This window comes from Triturus cristatus, chromosome 2_1 (genome assembly GCF_964204655.1).
Source record: "Triturus cristatus chromosome 2_1, aTriCri1.1, whole genome shotgun sequence".
NCBI classification, from domain to species: domain Eukaryota; kingdom Metazoa; phylum Chordata; class Amphibia; order Caudata; family Salamandridae; genus Triturus; species Triturus cristatus.
Genome location: NC_140581.1, coordinates 240,212,993 through 240,236,661, shown reverse-complemented (window position 1 = coordinate 240,236,661; position 23,669 = coordinate 240,212,993). Strand labels below are relative to the sequence as shown.

At 46.4% G+C, this 23,669-nt stretch overlaps 1 protein-coding gene across 2 annotated transcripts in view; it reads right to left on the bottom strand.

Moving 5' to 3' along the window:
- Nucleotides 1–23,669, bottom strand: part of SUB1 (SUB1 regulator of transcription) — a 78,029-nt gene that overhangs the window by 30,258 nt on the left and 24,102 nt on the right. The gene's annotated exons all lie outside the window — the stretch shown is intronic.

Sequence of the window (23,669 nt, the reverse complement as noted above, 5' to 3'; positions counted from 1 at the left end):
TATAAACATATATTATTTTTTCCAAGCAAATGCAGCCCCATAGTAGGCTAGACAATGTAGATATAAATATCCAATAACACACTATAGGTATAATAATACACCTAAATGAGGTAAAAACTCATGAGAAAGAGAAGAAAAAACACTGTGCAAAACACCGATCCACAAAACATTGTTAGCCTGCAGGCTGCATTGCACTACAATACCATAGACTGAAAAAGCCTTGTACAGGTAAAAACTGGCACCGTGCCTTTAAGGCAGCCCTGATTCCAATATCCCATCATGCCTCAGGGGTGACAGTTGGGTCAGTTCTTTGCGGAACCCGTAGTCCTAAACACAAAGATATACTTCTTCCATATTTAATAATACAGTCATCTCATTTGCCTGGGGAGGCGGGTGGGTTGCTTATGACTTTGATGAGGATACCCCTTGAAGAGAACTAGGATTACAGGTAAGTAACTTATCCTTCTCTTCCAGGGGATCCTCACCAATAGTCATAAGCACTGAATAGAATAGCAAGCCCATCTTCCACCGCAGGCAAATGAGAACTGCACTATACATTGAAGATAACAACCGAAATCAGTTGTTGAACAACCGAAATCAGTTGTTGAACAGATTCCTCAAGGAGGCTTGCCCTACTTGAGTGTCTGCTCTGGAGTCCGAGTCCAGACAATAATGTCTCGTGAATGTATGGACAGATCTCCAAGTAGCTGCTTTACAGATCTCGGAGAGTGGGACATTATTGAGAAACGCAGCAGTAGCCGCTTTCCCTCGTGTGGAATGTGCCTTCGGTAGAGGCCATAAAGGTTTCTGAGCTAGCTGGTAAGCTAATTTAATGCTTGACACAATCCATCTGGCAATAAAACGTTTAGATGCTGCAAAACCTGTACAGACAGCACCATAGTTCACAAACAATTGGTCAGACTTCCTGACAGCCTTAGTTTTATCTAGGTAAAATTGCAGAACTCGTTTAACATCCAAAGAATGCAACGCCCTCTCAGCTGGCGAAGAGGGGTTGGGAAAGAAAGTTGGCAGTGAAATAGACTGATTCACATGAAAGTCGGATACCACCTTAGGTAAAAATGAAGGACGAGTTCTCATCACCACCCTATTAAGGTGAAAAAATGTGTAGGGTTCTTTTGAGCAGAGGGCCTGTATTTCACTCACCTTACGTGCTGAGGTGATAGCTACCAAGAAGGCTGCTTTCCACGTAAGGTGCTGTAATGTAGCCTTATGTATGGGTTCGAAAGGTGGACTCATAAGCTTTGAAAGAACCAGGTTCAGCTCCCAAGGAGGCCTCGCTGGGGGGTAGACCTTTTTAAGTCCCTGCAAAAAATCTTTTACCACTTGAATCTTAAAGAATGAATGCTGAGATGGAGAGCGCCTATAGGCCGTAATGGGCGCCAGGTGCACTTTGATGGAGGAGAATTTTAACTCCACCCTGGCTAAGTGAAGCAGATAGGGTAATATCACTTCCTCTTGACATTTCGTAGGATTGTGTTGATTTTGAATACACCATAAATAAAATCTCTTCCACTTACAGAAGTACGAGAGTCTCGTAGAAGGCCTCCTAGCTTCCTTCAATATGGTCATGCATTCCCGGGGAAGGTTTAAATGGCCATACTGGAGGACTTCAGGAGCCATGCTGTTAAGCTCAGCGAGGGAAGGTTGGGATGGTAAATCCCCCCCTGCATCTTGGTTAGCAAGTCCGGCCTGCACGGCAGACGCTTGTGCGGCCGGATCGATAGGTGAAGGAGATCAGGGTACCACCACTGCCTCGGCCAGTCCGGTGCTATCAAGATCATCTTGGTGGTCGAATGTTGCAGCTTGGTCACCACTTTCGGGATTAGTGGGAGAGGAGGAAAGGCGTACACAAATTTAATTTAATTTATTTTTGTAAAGCGCGATAGTCACCCGGAGGTATCCCAGCGCTGAGGAGCCCTGAATTCACCAAGTCAGCGGAGCAAGAGACTGAGATACGAGGATGGAAGGATGGAAGGTCAAGGCAAAAAGGGGGGGGGGGAGGGGATGTACGGGTTAGGGAAAGAGATGGGTTTTTAACAGTTTCCTGAAACGCAGGTATTGAGATTCAAGGCGTAGGTTACGGGGAAGTGAGTTCCAAAGGCGGGAGACTTGTACCGAGAAACGTCTTCCTCCTGCTCGGGTTTTCCTGAATCTAGGGATGTTGATAAGGTTTTCTGCATTGGAGCGGAGGGACCTAGAGTTTCTGTAGGGGATGACAAAATTGCTGAGAACAGGAGGACCTTGGTTCTGCAGTGTTTTGTGAACGAGACATAGGGCTTTAAATTTGACTCTCTCCCTTATGGGGAGCCAGTGAAGGAGTTTAAGAGCGGGCTTAGCAGATGATCTGGCCGGGGTGTTGGTGATGATCCGGGCGGCCGTGTTCTGAATTGTCTGCAGTTTCGTAAGGGTCGCTTCGGGGGCACCCAGGTAAATCACATTACTATAGTCCAGCCTCGATACTATGAGACCTTGGACTAATAGTTTTTGGGATTTAGGGGGAAGAAGGGGCAGGACTTTCCTCAGAGATTTTAAGAGACCGAAGCAGGTCCCTGCCACTTTCTTAGCTTGTCATTGACCAGTCGATCAAAAGGGCATTCCCCAGAGACCCTGGTCAATAGTACCTGGAGGCGAAGCCTCGGCATTTTGTGTCGTTTTCATCCGCGAAGAGGTCTACTTGCGAACGGCCCCACTCCTCGAAAATGTTCTCTAGCACCTCATCGTTGAGGACCCAGTCCTCTGGGTCTTGAAAATGTCGACTGAGTGAGTCCGCTTGAACGTTGAGCGCGCCTGGAAGGTGCGCCGCCGTTATGGAAATGTTCCTTGCCAGGATCCAGTGCCACAGGGATTGAGTCTCCAGCGAGTGTCCTGGAATGAGTACCCCCGTTTGTTCAGGTAGTACATTGAGGTGGTGTTGTCCGTTTGTACTAAAATGGAACTCGTGCTGATTGAGGGCAGGAACGCCTTGAGGGCGTGATGTACCACCCTGAGCTCTAGCATGTTGATGTGATATAGCTGCTCGCTGCTGGATCACAGCCCTAGAGTCTTTAGAGACCCCAGAAGCGCACCCCAACCTTGTAGCGATGCGTCGGTGATCAGCGTTCGCGATGGAGGTTCCTGATGGAAAGGAATCCCCACCTGTAGATTGCTCGACTTCAACGATCCACTTGATCGACTGCCTGGCCGTTGTCGAAAGGCTCACTTTGTCCTCCTACAGAGAAGACTTTTGGTCCCATTTGTCCTCTAGATCCTGTTGGAGGACGCATCCGCAACCTGGCGTTGGGCACTTGGAACATGCAAGATGCCATGGCCCCTAGCAGGGATGATATCTGTCGCGCTGTAGACAGCCTGTTGGTTATCGCATGCCTGCCTTTTTGAGCGAGGGATAACTGTCTCTCCTCCGAAGGAAACACTTTTCCTAGTTCGGAATCTACAATCGCTCCCAGGTAGTGTATCCTTTGCGTTGGTGTGAAGGTGGATTTTTTTGCGATTCACCTGGAGCCCCAATCGGTGACACAGATCCAGGCAACGTGTCAGTTGTGAACGTACAGCCTGAGGCGATGGGCCTTTTAGTAACCAGTCGTCTAGATAGGGATAGACGAAGACTCCTGCGTGCCTCAGGGCAGCAGCTACCACCGCCATGCACTTTGTGAACACTCGAGGTGCTGATTTCAGGCCAAATGGTAGAACCTTGAACTGGTAGTGGTAGGTTCCTACCACGAATCTTAGGAATTTCCGATGACGCTGACAGATGGGTATATGAAAATATGCGTCTTGCAGGTCCAGCGAGCACATCCAATCGCCTCGACGGAGATGTGGATATATTTGGTGAAGTGCAAGCATGCAAAACTTCTCCCTCTTGATAGGTTTGTTGAGTGTTCGTAAATCCAAGATGGGTCTGAACTCTTTTTTTGTACTTCTCTTCTGAATTAGAAAATATCTGGAGTAGACTCCTCTCCCTCTCTGCGCTCTCGGAACCCTTTCTATGGCCGATTTGAGTAGGAGGGTTGCCACCTCTTCTCTTAGCATCTTGAGTTGATGAGACAAATGTACCGGGTGGACAGATGGAGGAGGACTCCGGAAATGAAGAGAGTATCCGTGTTGCAGTATAGTCAGAACCCACTTGTCTCTGGTGATGTTTTGCCACTCTGGAAGATGTAACTAAATACTTCCTCCCACCGGAGCGGTGGACGGTTTTGGAGGAAGCGATAGCTCATTGCTTGCCTTGAGCCTTGTTGCCACTGTTGGACTGGCGGTTGTTTCCTCGACCTCTAGTTGACCTGCGGGACTGAAATTGTTGTTTTTTCTGACCTTGCTGGTCTTGATTCTTCTGCCAGTGAGGGGTTTGAACCCTCTGCTGGAAGGCACGCCTGTCAGTTCCCCTATGACAACGGAACTCTTTCCTTTTCTCTAGCCCCACGGCTTTCATGGTCTCGAGTGCAGACTTCATCCGAGCCATCTCGTCGGTATGCGAACCAAAAAGCGAACTCCCAGAAAAAGGCAGATTGACAATTCTGGCTTGTGCTTCAGGTTTCAAAGCCGTTAATCGTAGCCAGGAAGATCGTCTGGCTGAAATACCATGGGCGTAGGAGTGAGCTGCCAGTGTTGCTCCATCTGGTGCCGCACTAATGACTTGATTAGAGACCAGACTGCCCTCCTGCAAGATCTCCTCAAAGTCTTTCCTATCCTCCTGTGGAAGTTTCTCTACGAATCTTTGAAGAGAATCCCACAGCGATCTGTCGTAGCGCCCCAAGAGCGCCGAGGCACTGGCCACTTTGTAACTGGAGGCAGCCGATCCGCACACTCTTCTTCCCCAAGAGTCTTGCGTCTTGCTTTCTTTATCTGGTGGCACTGTGGATGACAAAGCCACCGAATGGGTCTTCCTGGCGGCTGCAGTGATTAGAGTCAGGAGGAGAGTCCGCCTTGAGGAACAGAGGATCCTCCGGAGCAGGACGATTTTTTTTAAGTATTCGCGCCGGAGCGGACTTGATGGTAGCCGGCGTGAGGAAGACGTCCATCACTGGTTTAAGCAACACAGGGACCAGGGGCAACAGTGGACGAGATGCCGTATCTGAAAGCGTGGGAGAGTAATCTCTCTTAGAAGAACGTCTTGAAGAAGAAGATATAGGAGACCTACGCCGTCTTCTCTCAGATCGCCCCGACTCTTCTGCAAGAGCTGGACCTCGATCTTCTCCTGGGCGAACGTGAGCGCCGATCATACTCTCTTTCCCGAGAGCGAGGGCTTGTTGGTCTCCTAGGCTGGGTAAGATTCCTCAATCTAGTTAAGGAGATGCTTACTGCATGCGCCATGGAAGGCATACTTGGTGGTATGGACTGAGGTAGCACTCCGGTAGGGCTTTGTTCCGGAGGATGATGCTCTTCGTGCCGGTGACACTGTCAATCGAGGACTGGTCGGCCCAGGATGCTCTATAGGTGAAATAGGAGCTGGAGATGAAATCACTTCAGGTGATCTAGATCTTGAAGGAGGAGATCCTGATCAAGCTGAAGGAGGAATAGAAATCGGCGGTGAGCCAGAAGCTGAATCATGCTCCGATGCCACATCCGGAGTATACTTTACTTTATGTAGAGACTTGCGTCTCGACGCTGACCTGGATGTCAGTTGGCGCTCCTGATACCCCACAGCGGAGGACTGTCTCGACGGTGATAGGCCTATCGCCGGAGATCTGGACCTCGACACCGAGTGGATAACCAGCGACGAGTCATGCCTTGACGTCGAGAGCCTTGTCGATTGAGGGCTTCTCCTGGACGGAGGCCTAGATCCCAACGGGGAACTTCGCCTCGACGTCTGTTTCATCGCCGACGTCATGGACATCTCCAACGACGGAGGCGCCTGCCTCGACGTCGATCCAGACGGAGGCTCCTGCCTCGACGTCTATCCAGACGGAGGCAACCGCCTCGACGTCGGCAAGGTCTTCGACGACGATCGCTTCTCAGTCGACGGCGAACCAAGTCTCGACGTCGATCGCCCATGGTCTTTTGACGACAATCTTCGTGAAGTAGATTTCGACGTCGACCTTCTTTCCTTCGACGTCCTCCTAGATGTTGACTTCGACGTCGAACGATGATGTTTCTCCTTCGACGCCGAATGATGTCTGACGGCGAAGTCTTCGACGACGAACGAATGCGTTTTGCCGCCAGATCCTGCATAGACATTGATTTTCTCTTGGAAGCATGAGCATCCCTGGTCTCCTCACCTCTCAACGACGATCCCGCCGCTGAAGTCTTCGACGCCGAGCCAGACGCCGATGGAGAACACACAGGGATCAACTGCTTCGACGTCGACCGCATTTCAGAAAGGCCATAAAGCCTAATCCTCTCCCTGTCTTTCAAAGTTCTCTTAGAAAGGTCCTTACAATGTCGACAGGAAGCAGGAGAATGAGTGTCCGGTAGACAGATGATCCACACATTGTGAGTATCTGAAGCAGCCTTCTTTTTGCCACAGGATGGACAGGGCATGAACAAAGAAGGCATTTTCTGACAGAAAAAAAGTTTTGAAATCTGTCAGCAAAACAGGAAAAATGCTTCACCAAAAAGAAATAATAAAGATGAAGCAAAAATTTCACTAGAAAAGTAGCAAATCTTGACTAGAAAGTCAAAACTGAAGAGAGCTGAATTCCAGGGTCCTAACTGAAGGAGCCGGAAAGAACAACTGACCCAACTGTCACCCCTGAGGCATGATGGGATATTGGAATCAGGGCTGCCTTAAAGGCACGGTGCCAGTTTTTACCTGTACAAGGCTTTTTCAGTCTCTGTGGTACTGTATTGCAATGCAGCCTGCAGGCCAACAATGTTTTGTGGATCTGTGTTTTGCACAGTGTTTTTTCTTCTCTTTCTCATGAGTTTTTACCTCAAAAAAAAAAAAAAAGATTTAGGTGCATTATTATACCTATAGTGTGTTATTGGATATTTATATCTACATTGTCTAGCCTACTATGGGGGCTGCATTTGCTTGGAAAAAATAATATATGTTTATACATATACAGAGCTGTGTATATATATATATATATGTGTTTTTCATATACAATTTTATTATTTCCGGGGTCCCCGCACATGGGCGGGAATATTCAGTGCTTATGACTTGGATGAGGATTCCCCTGGAAGAGAAGGGGCTAGTGATACATAAGGGAACAACATGGAAGACATGTGGGGTAAATATTTGGGGGGGGAACTGCACGCGAAAGAGGGAGCTAGAATACTTGCACTATCAAGGAGTGCTGAAACTAAGAAAGAGTAGTACTCTGAATGCAAGCAGTTGATGGATATAAGCCCACAGCAAGTTTTTTGTGAGGTTAACAAGGTCTTCACACAAAAACGGACTGAGGCGAGAAAAAAAACCAAGCATTTGCAATGCAATAGGTCTCGCATTTGCAAGAGTTCGCATTGTAAATGACAATGTCTTTTATTTATGTGTTTTGAAAACCTACAAGTGGTGCGAAAACACGCACTTTGTACTTATAGTACATAGGCACCGCTTGCAGGCTTTTAAAAACATAAATAAGAGGGATTGTCATTTACAATAATAGCTCAAACTCTCGCAAATGTGAGACCAACTGCATTACAAATGCTTGTTTTACCATATAGGGCTACTCTGTAACCACCCATTGCCATTAATGCCCTGTTGCCTCTCAAGGGTGGTTCAACAGATGGTTTTCAAAATTGCGCTGCACGGTAATCCCAAAACACCACCACCATTGGATCGCATTTAAATCTACTACATTTCCCAGCATGCAAAGTGTTACTGGCTAAAATAAAATTCCTGGCTGAAGCTGAACCTCAATCTCGTTGATGGAAATAGACATAGCTGCAAATTAAATTTTCCGTCAGTTTCAGTGTATTCCGTCAGGGCGATTGGTAAATTGTCTCCGTCCTTACGCTCCAATGAATGCTCTAACATCCCCCCTCCCTCCCGGACAACACTAGAATCCTTCAGAGCCCCTGTAACGTTAACAGCTTACCGTGAATCGAGTCTGCTGAACAATGGAGGCGACATCGCAGGGCGAACTCACAGAGTCCAGTGCAGATGGCGGCGAAACCGGAAGTCAGGCAGCCTTCGTTGGGACGCAGGCGGGGCCTGCCAAAGAAACAGGAAGGAACCGCCGGAGAGGATGTCCGGAACCCCGCAGGCTCCATGCTGAAGTCCCGCCCCCATCAGAGGGACCGGGCGAAGAGCAAGTAAGACTGCATGGCACCAGAGGCAAGACGGGGCTCCAGAGTGGTGAGTAGAGCCCCGCGGCGTGCCGAGGAGATGGCCAGGGAACCTGCAGACCAAGCAGAGACGCCAGAGTCCTGAACCAGCCTGTGAGTGAGGGCTTGGCTGGGTGCATTGCCGGCGCCCATTCTCTTAGCAAACCCGCCAGAGAGCGACCCGCTTCATCAGAGGGGCAATTTAGTCTACTTGCTGAGCCCCGGTGAGACGTGTCTGTAAGGCGCACGCTAAAGGACACGCCATGAGCATGCACATGGGCTGTCTGGGAGCCGTGAGATGTGCACGCGTATGGTGCGAGCAGGAGTTGTGAGAACATCCGTGAGCAGTACGCATGCACATCTCCTGTCTTGCATGAACAGGTCCTCTCCCCCTTCCAAACTAAAGTCGACAACAATAGATCTCGCTAGCGACGGCGCTTTGCGCTGCATCGCTAGACGAGACCTAAAAACAGGCACTAGCAAAGTCACTAGGTCAGTCCTATATTAGGCGTGTGTTTTTTCTTGTACGAGCTGCAATTACAGTTGCTGACCTAACCGGCCTAATTCAGAGAGCACAGGTAAATCTGCCCAGTCGTCCCATGTCATGTGTGGCACCTTTAATCCATTCTCTCTTGTGGTGCATGGATGCTTCAATGTCCACCCACTTCAAAAGAAGCACAACATAGCAGAACTCCAATACTTGGACAAAGCCTTCACTTTAGCCAGACACGCTTAGATATTTGGCTGAGAAACAGCAGGAGGTAAAGGGCAGCAAAGCTCCTTAATCCTAAGCAACTTACATCCCAGGCTGGATGCATTATTGCTGGGGTGCCGGATTCTTCGAGAAAGTAAAGGTGTTATTAGTTAAGGGTACAACATGGATGCCAACTTGTTGAATTGAACGTGCGTATGTGGGAGCGTGTACATATAAACGTGTGATATGACGTACTTCGCTGTCCATACTCTACAAGGACAGCACGGTTACTCATTGCACCAATCTATGTACAGGAAAAAAAAGACTTCTTGTGTCATGAAACAGAATTACAACAACCAATAGTGGTAGGATGAGCTTATCAAAATATGAATGGCAGCATACAACGGTTTGGAACATCTGACATAGTGCTTCAATTAACCTACCAGGGTAAGCTTTGAACGTATTCTGCTGAGTGAGCAACCAAACTTGCCATTAAATGCACAGTTTTGAGATAGAAGCATTGCAAGAGTAAAACAGGCAGTGCTCAAGAGGCAGGGGTACCTGGAACTACCTAGAGGAGTCTGCACAGGCTTTTCCCTGGGTGCTACTGGACAAGGGTATGCAGGAGGGCTGAAAGGGTGTGCTTCACTGCATCTTCACAGAAAATTGGATTAGGCTGTTACGAGGTCTAAGAAGGGGAAGTTTACTAAAACAAGTCTTTATATAGTGCTTGTTGGTGCAGTCTTGCGTTTACGTGGTCTACAGGTAGCTGCCGCTAGCCATAGGGGAAATGCATCCAATGCCTTTATACATCCCAGGTTAGCAGCACGTCTGGGATTAGGACCTGTGACGTGGAGGCAGAATGCTAGTCTTTATCCGGGGCTTTAACCACTTTAGTTACCTTAATGGTTCATATGTGGAGATATGACTGTTTGTCCACATTCTAAGTTTCTTGATTGCTATGGGGGAAATCAGTGTGCGCCAAAGAGAAAGAGTAGGGGCATGCCTGATAGTAGGGTGACAGGTTACTCTCCTGGGCTCTTGTATTCGAATGTGGTAGTATATGCCTCAGAGTATTGCCACCCCAGATATTACAGCAGGTGTGTTGGGCCACTAAACTATTATTCCATGTTATTTGCTAATTTTTAGGCTGTTCCTGTAGGTGTCTGTCGCCTTCAACTTCAGAAGGTTGAACTGACACGAGCAGGAAAACAGAGACCGTGGAGGGGAACCACAAGGTGTTTACATTAAGGAAGGCAAATATGCTTCTGTGGGGCTCTTAGAAGAAGAGGAGATGTTTGTGGCCTATAGGGGAAAGCCCTCATTTTGTTTTTTTAGCAGGTGCCTTCTCCTGAGGAGCTATCTAGAGACTTCTACTGTATGCGCTTGCATAGCCAGCCTCTGAAAGCGTGGTAACTTCCAATCAGTTTTGTGAGAAATACTCGGTGCCAACGAGCATCAGAATATCGCATTAGAGGGGTTCCACGTTCTTACACCCTAGATGACGAAAGAATCAGCGCACGACATCTCGCTAGCACGTGCACTACTTTCCACCCACCTACAGTTGCTATGGCGATGTAGGTTACCATGTTCACTGTGGATCAGGAGAACAATTAGGGACATGCCAAGTACTGGCACCACGATGCTAATGCCTTTCTAAGGCATTGGCAGATGGAGATGATAAACAGGACCACAAGTTCACACAGCAGTTGCATTCAGAGACAGATCTATCTTACTGCTCACATATTGTGCTCTTCATAGCCAGGATCTGCTAGCACTATCCCCCAAAACTTGATAAACGTTACTGTGCCTCTGGAAGCCTCGAGCTCGGGGAGGGGTACATGGGTATATATCATACAGTAAACACCACAGATTTCTCCAAGATGTGCATTCACCGACAAAGTTACCTTACGCCTCACAGCAGACCAACCTTCCCAACATGCCATTGCATGTGCGATGCTTGCAACAAGAGTTTCCGGGTGGGCATTAGGTGCCCAGGAGGTGCAACAGTTTAGGATACAGCAAGAGTAATCCAGAACATCCTGCGGTGATAAGTCGAGAGCAAGAAGTACTCAGTGAAATAAAAAATGCAGGCGATCTCCCCAGGATCATACATGTGCTCAAGTGGGGATGATGCGATGTTGTGTGACATGCGTATCCCTGAAGAGCTACATCACCATCTCTCACAAACTGCAATGTAGTCCTTCCTGTCAATTACATGCATTTAAGTAAATATGTACCCGGCAAATATGGCACAGTTGATGCATCATGTGGACTAACAGTCATACGGAAATTTGTGTATAAAACCTGCCGAACACAAAGAAGTGTCAGGAAGGGCGCAGACGGTCTTGCACTAATACAAAACAAGCATTTACAATGCCATAGGTCTCGCAATGACAATGTATTGAGCTATTGGCACTGTAAATGTTATTGTTTTTTTCCCCCTTTGTGAAGCATTAATTAAATGGTGTAATGCAAAATGGCAATAGTTCACTTTGTTGTAATTGCGAAATCTATTGCATTGCATTTGTACTAGTGTGAGTTTTGTATTGTAAATGGTAGTGGCTTTTAGTAATGTTTTTATTTATCACATTGATCTAATGCATCCAAAATGGTAACACCTACTCATTTTGAATAAGTACTTTGAGTGGATATTACAATAAGTACAGATACAGGTGTTATATTACTATCACTTCATATATAGGTGGTAGATTAGTATTCCTGCAGATATAGGTGTGAGACTAATATCACTGCAGATATAGGTGAGAGATCAGTATTACTGCAGATATAGGTGTGCGATCATTATTAGTTTAGATAGGTGTGAACTTACTATTACTGTAGATACTGGTGTGAGATCATTATCATTGCAGATATAGGTGTGAGATTACTGTCACTGCAGCTATAGTTGTGATGTTACCATTACTTTTGGATAGGTGCGAGATTAATATCACTGCAGATATAGGTGTGAGATCAGTATTATTACAAATATAGGTGTGAGGTTACCATTACTTTAGATAGGTGCGAGATCACGATGTCTGCACATATAGGTGTGAGATCAATATTACTGCCCAATTAGATCAGAAGACGAACGCTTGATGTTTTTGTTTACTCGGTTTATGGGTTTGGCGAGTACTTTAGTTTAAAACTTATTTTTGTAACGTATGGTTTGCCTAGTATTAGCAGCAGTGAGTAGAAAGCTCCCAGAGACGGCCTCTCCCTCTTTCCCCATATTTACCTCTCACTCTTCACAGCTATTTTGTGATTCAGAGAAAAGGAGTCTTTGCCAAGAAGAGAAGGAGAAAAAAAAACACCAACACCAGTCAGCTGCCAAGGCAGTATGTAAAAATTACATGGCCTGAAAATGATGGCTCACTAGCAAAATTAGGCAGCCCTCTCTCTCCTGGCCTTTACCTCACTCCTTCATGGTGCACCTGGGATGAAGCTGCACCCCACAACGCACTGCCCACGTTCTGCCCTGCATGGAGGGTTGCAGCAGGCTGGCGAGGCTACAAAAACCAGCGTGGTGTTTTGCAATAAGCGGATGTGAAGTGCTAAAGGGGACTAAAAATGACTTGCTTTATAAAGTTATTTCTGTCATGGCCTTGCAGCTTCACAGCGCAGTTATTCGTAGGTGCTATTGAACAACAACACAGTGATGCACAGGTTATCGATTTCAGAAGGATGAGTGTTTGGTTAGCCCAGCTCCGGTTTCACACGTGCATGATGCACAATGATCTCAGCAGCAGATGCATAGACCTGTTGGGCTATTTCATTGATTAGAGTTACCCTTCATCGATTTTAGGTCTGGCTTAACAGTGCAACTGTCACTTGATCTTTTAACATGCAAGCAAATGAGTGACAATAAGGTGACCAATGGTAAACAATAGGTGGGGGTCTAAGCTTATTGTAAAGTAACAAAATGTCTTGCCTCAGGCAGTGCACGCACTCTTAGGCGAGACTTAAAAATCTTACAGACTTAAATCCAGACCGAAAGATGCTAAGAAATGTTTCCCCTTCAATCTGTATATAGTGCTCAAGGCACCAATCAGCAGTGTTTTTTTCAGATAATAACTCTGGTAGGCATAATGGAGTTTCTCAGTGCTATATTAATACAAGCCACTACACTGAATTTGGATTGCTGTTAACATCAGTCCAGTGAAGTATCTTATCTAAAATAGTCCTCTATTGTACAGTGGTAGGGCCTTGTTTCTCACAAGCAGTTCATTACACGTGACACTGTCTAGGTTTAGAAGAATGAGGTTAACTCAACCGCGATGGCTTTCTATCGGAGGACTACCAGAGGCCTGGACATTTTGCATTTACGGGTCATGCACACGTCAAAGCAGAAACTGACCTCTGGCTCTGAGCACAAACTTCTGAGCACTTCCCCCTAATACTCTGATTTTCTCACTGATCGATCAGGCAGTGTAACTGTGACAGCCACATCGTGTAAGGCCTGCTGGTTCCCGTTCACCACATGCAGTTTTACAGATGACTCGTAAATGCTTCTAGTGGCTTACTCCTTAAGAACAGGGTGGGTATTTCTCCCTGCTGTTAAGTAAATTCCAGATGCTCCCATGGCTGTATAGGCGGCAATTGGTGTATACTGTATATTGGTTTCGTTCATTATAGTTTACAAACTATATAGTTCTAGCGATTTTTCGGCAGCGCATTTTAGTCTAAGGTCGAAAAACGTGCATACAATGGGACTGGATAGGATGGAGAGGATGTGGCCTTACGGCCAGAGCTGCTGACCTTGGAGATGGGAAACCAGGTTCAAGTCTCCGCATCGCCTGTGATTCTGGACAAATTACTTATTCTCCCCGTGCCTCCCCCAAAAAAAGAATGTGTCCATGTGTAACATCTAGTGCTTGTGTAAAGCGCTCGAATACCATCAGGTCGAGTTCGCTCTATATAAATCTGCAAAAATAAAGACATTAGTAACGGGTTCCTCTGCCAAGGACAGACACGTTAGCGAGTTTCATCTTACCACCAATGATGATCGCTCAGTCGCTTTTAGGTGCGGCGCTTATTTGAAAAGAAAACAATTATATTGTTGATAAGAGTTTTTTTTTTTTAAGTGACTAGTATGTAACTGGGACCTGATGCGTGCGACATGGATGTATCCGAAGACATACAGCGCCGCCTACTGGAGCTGGAATCCATCGCATTTTTAAGAATACTGCAACAATTATACAAGCCGTTCATGGGTATTCCTCGGCGGATGTGCATGAAACAGTTTTTGCACTTTTATCCACCGATACGGTCGCGCACACCCATTTTGTGCACCGAAAATGTGAATTTCAAATAGATCCCCACATCCAAAAGTTGGCATAGATGAACTTGAAACAATAAACACTCTTAGATTGAAAAGTAAAACCTAACAGGCGTAAAACAAGCACTCACCATTGCGGAAAGGCAGCCGCTTGTTTATATTTGCATCGCGTTTTCACTTTAAGTGAAAGCACGATGCAAAAATAAACACGCGGCTGAGTGAAACAGATGTGCTAATTAAAAACAGATGGCCCCCATAAAGATAAGAAAGTGCTTCACGACAGCCGTGAAGCAGACGACCCAGTCCTGATGGGCCGTCCAAACGGGAGAGAGGGCAGTGGCCCAAAATCATCCTTTTCAATGGGAACCCAGCGTTTAGCATAAACACTGATGCGACCCAATGAAAACGATGGGCGGGGCTTCAAGTCCCCTTCTGAAATCTCCTCTCTCACTTTAGGTCTCGCCGAGCAAGCAGCGCATGCGCTGCAACGCTAGGCGAGACCTAAAAAAGGAAAGCGGACGGAGGGCGGATGGAATCCTGCTGCTACCATCTGTACCCACTGACAAGAACCCAGCATTCGTGGAAACATAACAGGCAAGCAAACCATAGATGACTCACAGGACATCACCCCCATCAGTTTGAAACAAACAAAGCAAAATCATTGCATTTTTTGGGACACAGAACCAGCCCCTGCACCCAATAGATTATTTACCGTCCTTCTGATTGGATAGCTTGTACCCTACTCACCCCTTCAAATCAAATCGGGTGTTAAGCACGAATACTCACCTGTAAGGGTCTGAATGCGCCGGGGAGGTGGGGTCCCAGGTTCTAGTCAATCAAGGAGGGGGTCTGTCAAAGAGCCAGGTTGAGGTTTCTTGCGAGGATGGGGAGCGATGTTATCTGTCTGAGGTGGAGCGGAAGGTCGTTCCAGGCTCTGGTCGCGGAGGAGTGGCCTCCCGATCTGGTCTTTTTGGTGCGGGGGACCACGGCGTAGGAGAGCTGAGCTGATCGTAGGGTCCTTTGGGGTGCGTGGAATTTGAGTCGGCTATTCAGGTATGCTGGTCCGGTGTCGTGGAGGGCCTTGTGAGTGTGGGTTAGCATCTTGAAAGCGACTCTAGCTTCGATGGGGGGCCAGTGGAGTGTGCGCAGGTGCTGGGAGATGTGGCAGTGTCTTGGCAGGTTGAGGACCAGTCTTGTGGCAGCGTTTTGGATGTTCTGTAGCTTGCGGGTGAGGTTTGTTTATTCCGGCATAGAGTGCGTTGCCGTAGTCGAGCCTGCTGGTGACCAGGGCGTGAGCGACTGTCTTTCTGTGTTCGAGGGGGATCCATTTGAAGGTCTTAAGTAGGAGGTGGAGGGTTTGGAAGCAGGACGACGAGACGGAGTTGATCTGGCGGTCCATTTTGAGCTCTTGCATTTTGTGAATAATTTTTTAGGTCGAGCCTGGGCAGCACATGCGCTGCTCTGCGATGCATGGTGTATTCAGGTACGGACCTGAAGCTCTGCCCACTCCCCGCCCATATTTTTTATTGGCTTGTGTCATTGTCCATTGTGAACTATGGCTGTTCATTAGTCAATAGGCTTAGTTGTCCCTCCTTAGTACCGCCTGGTCTCATTTGGTAACCTCCTATGGTGACAACCCCCGTTACGAGTGTTGTTACTCTATAGGCCTTAATTACAGCCTTCGAGCACTAGTTTTACAAATAGCAATAGGTCTTGTATTAAATGACAATGCCTTTCATTTATCGGTTTTAAAAACATAAATAAAAGGCATTGTTGTTTGCAATGTCAATAGCTCAAACTCTCGTAAATGCGAGACCTACTACATTGCAAATGCTTGTTTTCTTCAGGCACTCCCGGCAAGTGCATTTGTTTCTTGACCTTTCCCTCATTTCATGCTCCCTACTCAAATACACCGTGCATTCCATGTTGCTCCATCCTCCCCTCACACCAGCTCATCGCTTCCCCCACTTGTTCCCACCATTGTCTGCTGCTTTTCCCGAACTTCTCCAAAACCCTGTCGAGTTTCCCAGGTCCAGGTGTTTTCTTTGAATTGAGGGGCTTGTAGTCTTGCTCATTTCATTATACCACCAGGACCAGAATTCATAGAAAAACATCTTGACTGAAGCAGCTCAACCTGGGAAACTTGGGAGCTATAGCTCCATGACGCTACCGCCTCTGCCAATCTTTTCATTGCTTTCCTCACCTCCAGGTATTTATTATTTCATTCTCCCACCTCTTGGCCTAAAGCTCATCCGCTACTCCCTGGACAACTTCCTGTTACCACCCCGTCCACCCCTCCAGTCCTCAAACTATTTTGTTAAACTTTTTTAAAACAAAAATGTCCCCCTCAAATTCGGTAGCGTGTATATTCAGAATAACGCTGCCACCAGCATCATGACGCATGCACATAATTGTACTTTTTTTGTTGCGGGTGCTGTGCAGCATCGGCAAACCCAGTCGGTAAAAATGATAACACTTATTGGCTGGTTTTCCCACACACACTGCAGTCTGCTAAAACAATACCAATTACGTCAGGTAGCGAATAGTTAGAAGTGGGGGCAGTAACTTGAAAAAGTTTCTAAACACGCAATCTTATTGAGGGAGTTCTTGTTGAGCATAGGACACAAGCAGGACAGCCCTTGTACTAAGGGAATATTTCCATTTCTCCCACTGTACACTACAGCATAACGAAGCCCTTCGAAAAACCAACTTTGGGGAGTTATTGGGAGTATGATATTGTCCCTTTACTTTTAGCAAACTTTTTCCTACCAACATGTTTGTCTTTCTTCCACTGAAGGATCAACGCCTCTGCAGTTCACCCCGCGAGAAAAGTAATTGAATCTGTAGGGTCAAAGCTGCCATGTGCCGATAACCACTGCCTCGACAAGAAAACCATAGCCCAAAATGGTTCCCTTTAATGGCGAAAGGTAACCACCTAGACGTAAATCGCCTCTCTCTAGTAACTACTGCACACCATCCAACATATTTCACGTGCCCGAGGCCAGGTATCCTCAGATGCGTTTTTCTTGTAACTAGTCTTCTTGAACCTGACCCACGTATGCTTTTCCGCTTTGCATCTCCAGCAACGATATCATGGCTGTCCACACCCCAAGCTCCACTGGGTCCTAAACTGTTGTGTCACACTTGGCCTCCGCACTATGGGCAATCTCACCTGGCCAGCAAGGAAGCATCCTTTTGTTATGCTGGGACACAATGTATGCTCTGGAAGAAGGGAATCTGCAGCATGTATGCAAGAGCAGAGAAGGGAAGCAGGGTTCCATGCTATCTCTTTAAAGAAACCCTGCATCGACAATGCCATACAAGGGCGCGAGCATGGCTAAGCAGTATTAGTGCTGCTAGTCCGCAAATAGCCCCAGCCACCCAAACAGGGCGGCAGCGCTTTTTGGTCCATACACTCCATTGTCCCAGAGGTCCTGGCTACATGGGCTGCATGTGAGAACAGGAAGCCCACTAGCATGATCTGTGGCTTGAGCCAGATCCTGTCCAGACATTCAGACTCTGTACAACCACAAAATAACATCCCTCGGTGGGAGGGCACCCATGTCAGTAGCGCTCCAACAGTATGTGCCCCATATACTGTTCTAATTTGTCTCACTCGAATGGCTCATAGACTCTCAAGCTCTCCGCTGGATGTAAACAGTGGCTGTCTTGTGGGTCTCCAGGTCCCAGGAACCACCAGGCAAAGGAGGAGAGCTGTACAATCTGTTCACAACTGCCCTGACTTGGCGCTATAAAGCGTATGCAGTAACCCGTCCACAACCCTCGGAGCCCAGCGGAGGCTGGGCTGGATTGGGCCACTCCCCTGATGCTCTATTTTGGAGGTACATTCCTTTATATAGTTCATTGTTTTAATTTGTTTTTAGCCTCCTTGCAGGAGGGGGCGGACAGTAGGAGTAACTCTGCACAATTCGACCTGGGCAAGGCACCTGTATTAATAGGGTCAGGGAACATATATAATCAAAAGCCCCTCTTATGGTGTTGGTCACAATTGTATGAAGACTGTTGAGCTGTCAGGACGGACCATAAAAAAAAAAAAACAAGCATTTGCAATGCAATAGGTCTCGCATTTGTGAAAGCTAAAGCTCTTGGGGTTGAAAATGGTAATGATTTTTTACTTTTTTTTTGTTGTGGAGTGATGATACTGCATAGCGCTATTGCTGGAGAATCACAAAATGGGAAATAGCTTATGAGTGAGGCGAGACGAGTAATCTGCTGCCTGGAAAAAACAAGCATTTGCAATGCAACAGGTCTCGCATTTGCGAGAGTTTAAAGCTATTGGCATTGTAAATGACAATGCCTTTTATTTATTTGTTTTGCAAACCAACACACATTGAAGGCATTGTAATTTTTAATGCCAATAACTCAAACTCTTGAAAATACGAAACCACTTTAATGGTGGCTGCAACCCTTTTTTTTTTTACACGTCTTGCTGTATTCAGGTTACAGCGAACCACGCCTAAAGAAAGGGGGGCAGCCACCAATAAAGTGAAAGCACGGAATGGGAAGCTTTTACTGGGAAAAAAGAAAAAGGTAAAATATCGTTGCTGCTAAAGTTAAAGCGGACTGCGCTGACAAATACAATAACGAAGCACGGCCGCAATAGTTACAGCAGAGCGCGCTGGCAAAATAAATAAAGAAGTACGGCTGCTATAGTTAAAGCGGACCATCATTACTAATTAAATATAAAAGCGTGCGGCGTGCTGCATTGTAGGAAACCACGCCATGGGTGGAATAGGGGAAAATCATTGAAGAAAATAATGTTCACAGACTAGATAAAGCAGAACGTGTAACACAACTAACAAGCATTTGCAATGCAAATAGGTCTCGCATTTACGCGGGTTTTGAGCTATTGATATTGTAAATGACAATGCCTTTTATTTAGGTTTTAAAAACCAAAACATAAATAAAAGGTGTTGTCATCTACAATGCCAATAGCTCAAACTCGCGTAAATGCGAGACCTATTGCAAGCTACCACTTGTAACAAAACCCCACTGCTGCCTCCACACAGGTGTGGGTAGGGGCCGCTGTGCTCAGAAACAGTGTTTGGGGAAAGGGATTCGCTAGAAAAGTGTTTGTAGTGCCGGCTGCAGAGAAGAGAGGCGATTTTACAATCTTCCATTTTGCAGAGTTTAGTGATGGTGGAAGGGTTTCTAGGTCACTGAGAAGGGATGCTACTGTTTATTTGTGGAGTAGAAAACATTACGGTGGAGTTTCTGTAGGGAACATTTTAATGGAAGAGGTGTTTTTTTGTGTATTTCACTGCAAATGTAGGTGTACCCGTAAAAAACGTGCAAGTTTGTGGGAATTAACGGACTGCTCACAGATGAGAGTTCCAAAAGAAAAACCTAGGCAAGTTTACTCCTTTCAAGTACAGGGGTAAGTGCATTTCCATAATGAGAATGAGGGGGTAACACCTCTGATATTAATGAAAGGTGTAGGGAACGGGCCACATTTTCCCCAAAGAGAATAACTTTCACTGTGCAAATGCACACTTGCATTTATTCCTGCATGCAGAATGTTCCCATGCGTAAATTGTATACATTTCTGCACTCCTGGGAGCCTAGTGTGGCGATGTTCTGACTCCTGTCAAAAGCCATTGGTGACTCAGCTTATCCATCTGGACTCTTACTTCTACACCCCATCTCCCTTCGCCTCGGTTATTCACGTGCACCTCTATCTCTATTCCACCTACTTACCGCCTCCCCCAGTCACACACTGCCACCTACCTCATCTTCCTCCCACTGGTCCCTCTCACAGGCCTGAGCCAGCGCACTGGCCTTGCCTGGGCGGGAGTATGGGACTGACTCACTTCAGATGAGCAGCCCCCCCGAGTCAGAGCAGGAAAGGGAAGTCCCTTCCTTCCGGCTCGATGTACTGAAGGGATCGCGGGGCGAGACAAGGGAAAGTGCGCTGCTGTGTGAAGTAGTTCACTCTGGAATGCCTCATCTTAAGCCCAGTCCCTCTGGGCCAGTGAGTGAACTTTGGAGACCTAAAGTAACCCAAGTAATAACGCGAGCGTGAATTAGGCAATTTCTACTGAACAAACAAGGTCCAAAACAAAGAGCGATAAGGGTGAAAACCGAGTGGGGCAGGGTGCGGGGGGGGGGGGGGGGGCGAAGGGGAAGGAAAACAAAAGAAAAGATGGATTGGAAAAGAACGAAAAACAGAATCTAAATTATCAGTTACGAGGGGAGGAAGAATAAGATGGCAATAGAGCACGGAACAAAGAAAATGAAAGTGAAAACACACAAAAATAAAGGACAAATGTAAGCTCGCTGCACGTGCACACGCTTTAATTTGACATAGCCTGTCAGCGCCTGGTCCCCTAATCTCTTACATATTTCCAGTGTTTAAAATCATAATATCGATGCCATTTATCTGTCACCCGGAAGTGTGTTAAAGGGCCAGCCAGGTGGTGAAGTCAACAATCCAGTGACCTCTCTAAAAGCCTCATAACAATGGCTCGTTCGGGATCTTGAGAAAATGAAGGGTGGCGGCTACTGTGCAGGCTTAAAGCGAGACATATTTAGAGCCTGCATTCCTGGCTCTTAGAGACAGGCTTGGAAGACGAGGGCTATTGTTAAAGATAAAGCGCGGTGTACCACGCCGTTTAAAAAATTCAATGGGAGACTGCCTGTGTCATAACTGGTGCGCCGGATAGGAGATGTCGGGTGAGCGGAGCGCTGCGGCCACTGAAATCAGTGTGTCCTGCACTGAAAGAGGCGCCTTACAGAAACAAGCCCAGCCAAAGCGGACCTCGCTTAAAGAAACAAGCTCAGCCAAAGCAGACCGCGCTCAAAATGAAAATAAAAGACTGCTTACAGCATTTTAAAGGAGAGTGCGTGAAGCCGCAAGTAAACGATCCAGTTCTGGTGGGCGGGGCCAAAAGAGGACAGGGTGGTAACCAGGAGGGACTAAAAGCCCCCGGTACAATCATCACACTCCGTTTAGCATAACTTATGACGCAAACCAACCAAAATAACAGGCGGAGCCGAAACACCACTTCTGAAACTGTATTGATTCTAAGAAGCCCTCGACTGAGCGAGCCGCGCATGCGCGCTGCAACGCCAGGCGAGACCTAAAAAAAGTCTAGTCCTCATGGGAGGTTACAAATGCAGACAAGGCGGTACCACAGAGGAACTACTAAGCCTATTAATGAATCAAATGCAACGATTTAGAAAGGACAGTAACAGGAGCCAATTGAAAAGCTGGGCAGGGCTTCAACTTCCTACCTGAATACAGTATGCCTCGCAGCGCAGTGCTGCCCAGAATCGATCTAAAAAGTAACAACACCCTGGAAACAGCAAACACCCACAGGGAATAGAAGATTAAGTAAAGCATGGGAAATGTAAGCAGGAATAACAGTTACATTAACGTTTTTACACTTATTGAGAAATCATGGAGTGTTTTTGGCTGAAAAGTTAAGAAAACAACTACAGGGCTGAAAGGGACCCGTTTCAATGTCCACTGCTTGCATCTCTACAAAACGTAAGCAGTATGGTTTAAAAAAGACGACATCTCTGAACAAAGAGCAGCGGTGCACATTTTATAAAGTAAAATAAAGAAAACCATTAATAAATCTCTTGCTAAAGAGCAGAAAGCCCAAACACAAGAAAAATCACCAATGCACTCTACATTAACAGCAGTGCCTTTACAATGGACACATTAAAATATTCACTGGGCATTCCAGAGCGCAGTGCTTATATACAAGCACACCAATATTCTCCACTGTGCTCACATAGATGAAGCAATAAAGGCAAACCTGCCCAAATACCAAAATGTCTGCTTTCAAGCTTAAAGCAGTAACTTTGTTGCATCCTTAATTCAGTATATTAAAAACATTCACTTTGCCGGATTGAAGAGACATCTTCAAAGATATCTATTGTACCCTGCGTTTCGTGGCCGGCTTTAACTAACTAAGTAGGTTTAGGCAACGTTGGTGAAAATAGATGTGGCCCAATGATACTGATTATTTGGAACATGTGTATACATGCTGTGGTACCGGGTGGACCCTAGTTTTGTGCTTTCTACGCTTTTAAAACCAGAGGGCTGCAGGATATCAGAGTCTCGTATGCCCAGGGTCTCTGTTTCAATGCTGCACTTTGGAATAGAAAAATGTCAGAAGACAACATTTGCAGCTAAAGTGTTTTTTTTTTTTTTTTTTAATTAATTTCACAGAAGAAGAAAATGGAGAGAGAGAGAGTAAAAGCCATTTGTTAAAGTCATGGTTTTTAGCAAGTGAGCCGAGGAGTAAACCTAATGACTCAGATGTCCTTGATAGAGGCGAGCTGCTACTTTGGAAATGGAGAACTGGTGCTAACAGAGCACTACAATACCTTCCGGTTGGGTTCACGTTACAACTGCAAAACAAGCGGTTGCAGGGAGAGCATATCCTGCCTGCAACAGCAGGTAGGAGAAAGTCCTTTAAGAAAACAGTGCTCAATGACTGTAAATAAAACATACAGAGTAACACATGTAACAAGGACAGTCCTCATGGGAGGTTACAAAAGGTGAAAAGGAGCTACTAAGGAGGGACTACTAAGCCTATTCTCAAATCAAAAGCCACTATTTACAAAGGACAGTAACAGGAGCCAATTTAAAAGATGTGGGGGGGGCAAGGGGGGGAAATGGGAGACGCTTAAAGGCCATATCTAAATACAGCATGTCTCGAAGAGACAGTGCAAGTGCGGCCTAGGCGAGACCTAAAAAGCCAGTGTCTGACACTTGGTAGAGATGCAATTTCCAAGACTGCTGCAGTGTCTCCAGAGAGTAAAGCCTTTGCCCCTCTGTTCTCAGACTATTCCCAATGCTCACTCAGCGTAAATCAACAAGAGAGGACAGAGTAATGAAACATAAACCAACCAGACTCACATCTCTCATTGTTTTTCCAATCATCCAGGCACTATGCCTTGGACAATAGCAACTCTACTAGGCTCCCGAGTGCCCTGCCTCCTTTCACCTCCTCCCTATATCTGCAATTTATAGTGGGGAAGTGAATGCTTGATATACTGAATAGGCCACTCACCAAAGCGCGCACACTGTACTGCCATGCAGTGGGAGAGAATGCTGGTGACTGAGTTTCACCAATGGAGGGGCATTCACTGCGGGAAATAGCAATGTATAGCAGAAAAGTGAGTGACTGATGAGAGGCAGTGAGAGAAAATGCTAATGGGCTGCGGATGAACAGGGGCACAGGATGGGAGTTTAAAGGAAGAGTAGTGGTGTAGGGGAACAGATGGGAGTTTGGGAGGGGCTTTATTAAACAGCTGTGTGGAGACACACAGCAGGTGCATAGCACAATGACTGATATGGATAATACATCTTGAACTATTAAGACAGTCAATAATTATGGGGGGTTGGGAATTCCCAAAATGTATTCAATCATTAATCGATAACATGCATAGAGCTATATTTGGATATGGACCTGTGAAATGTTCCGCAACCGAAGCAAAGCA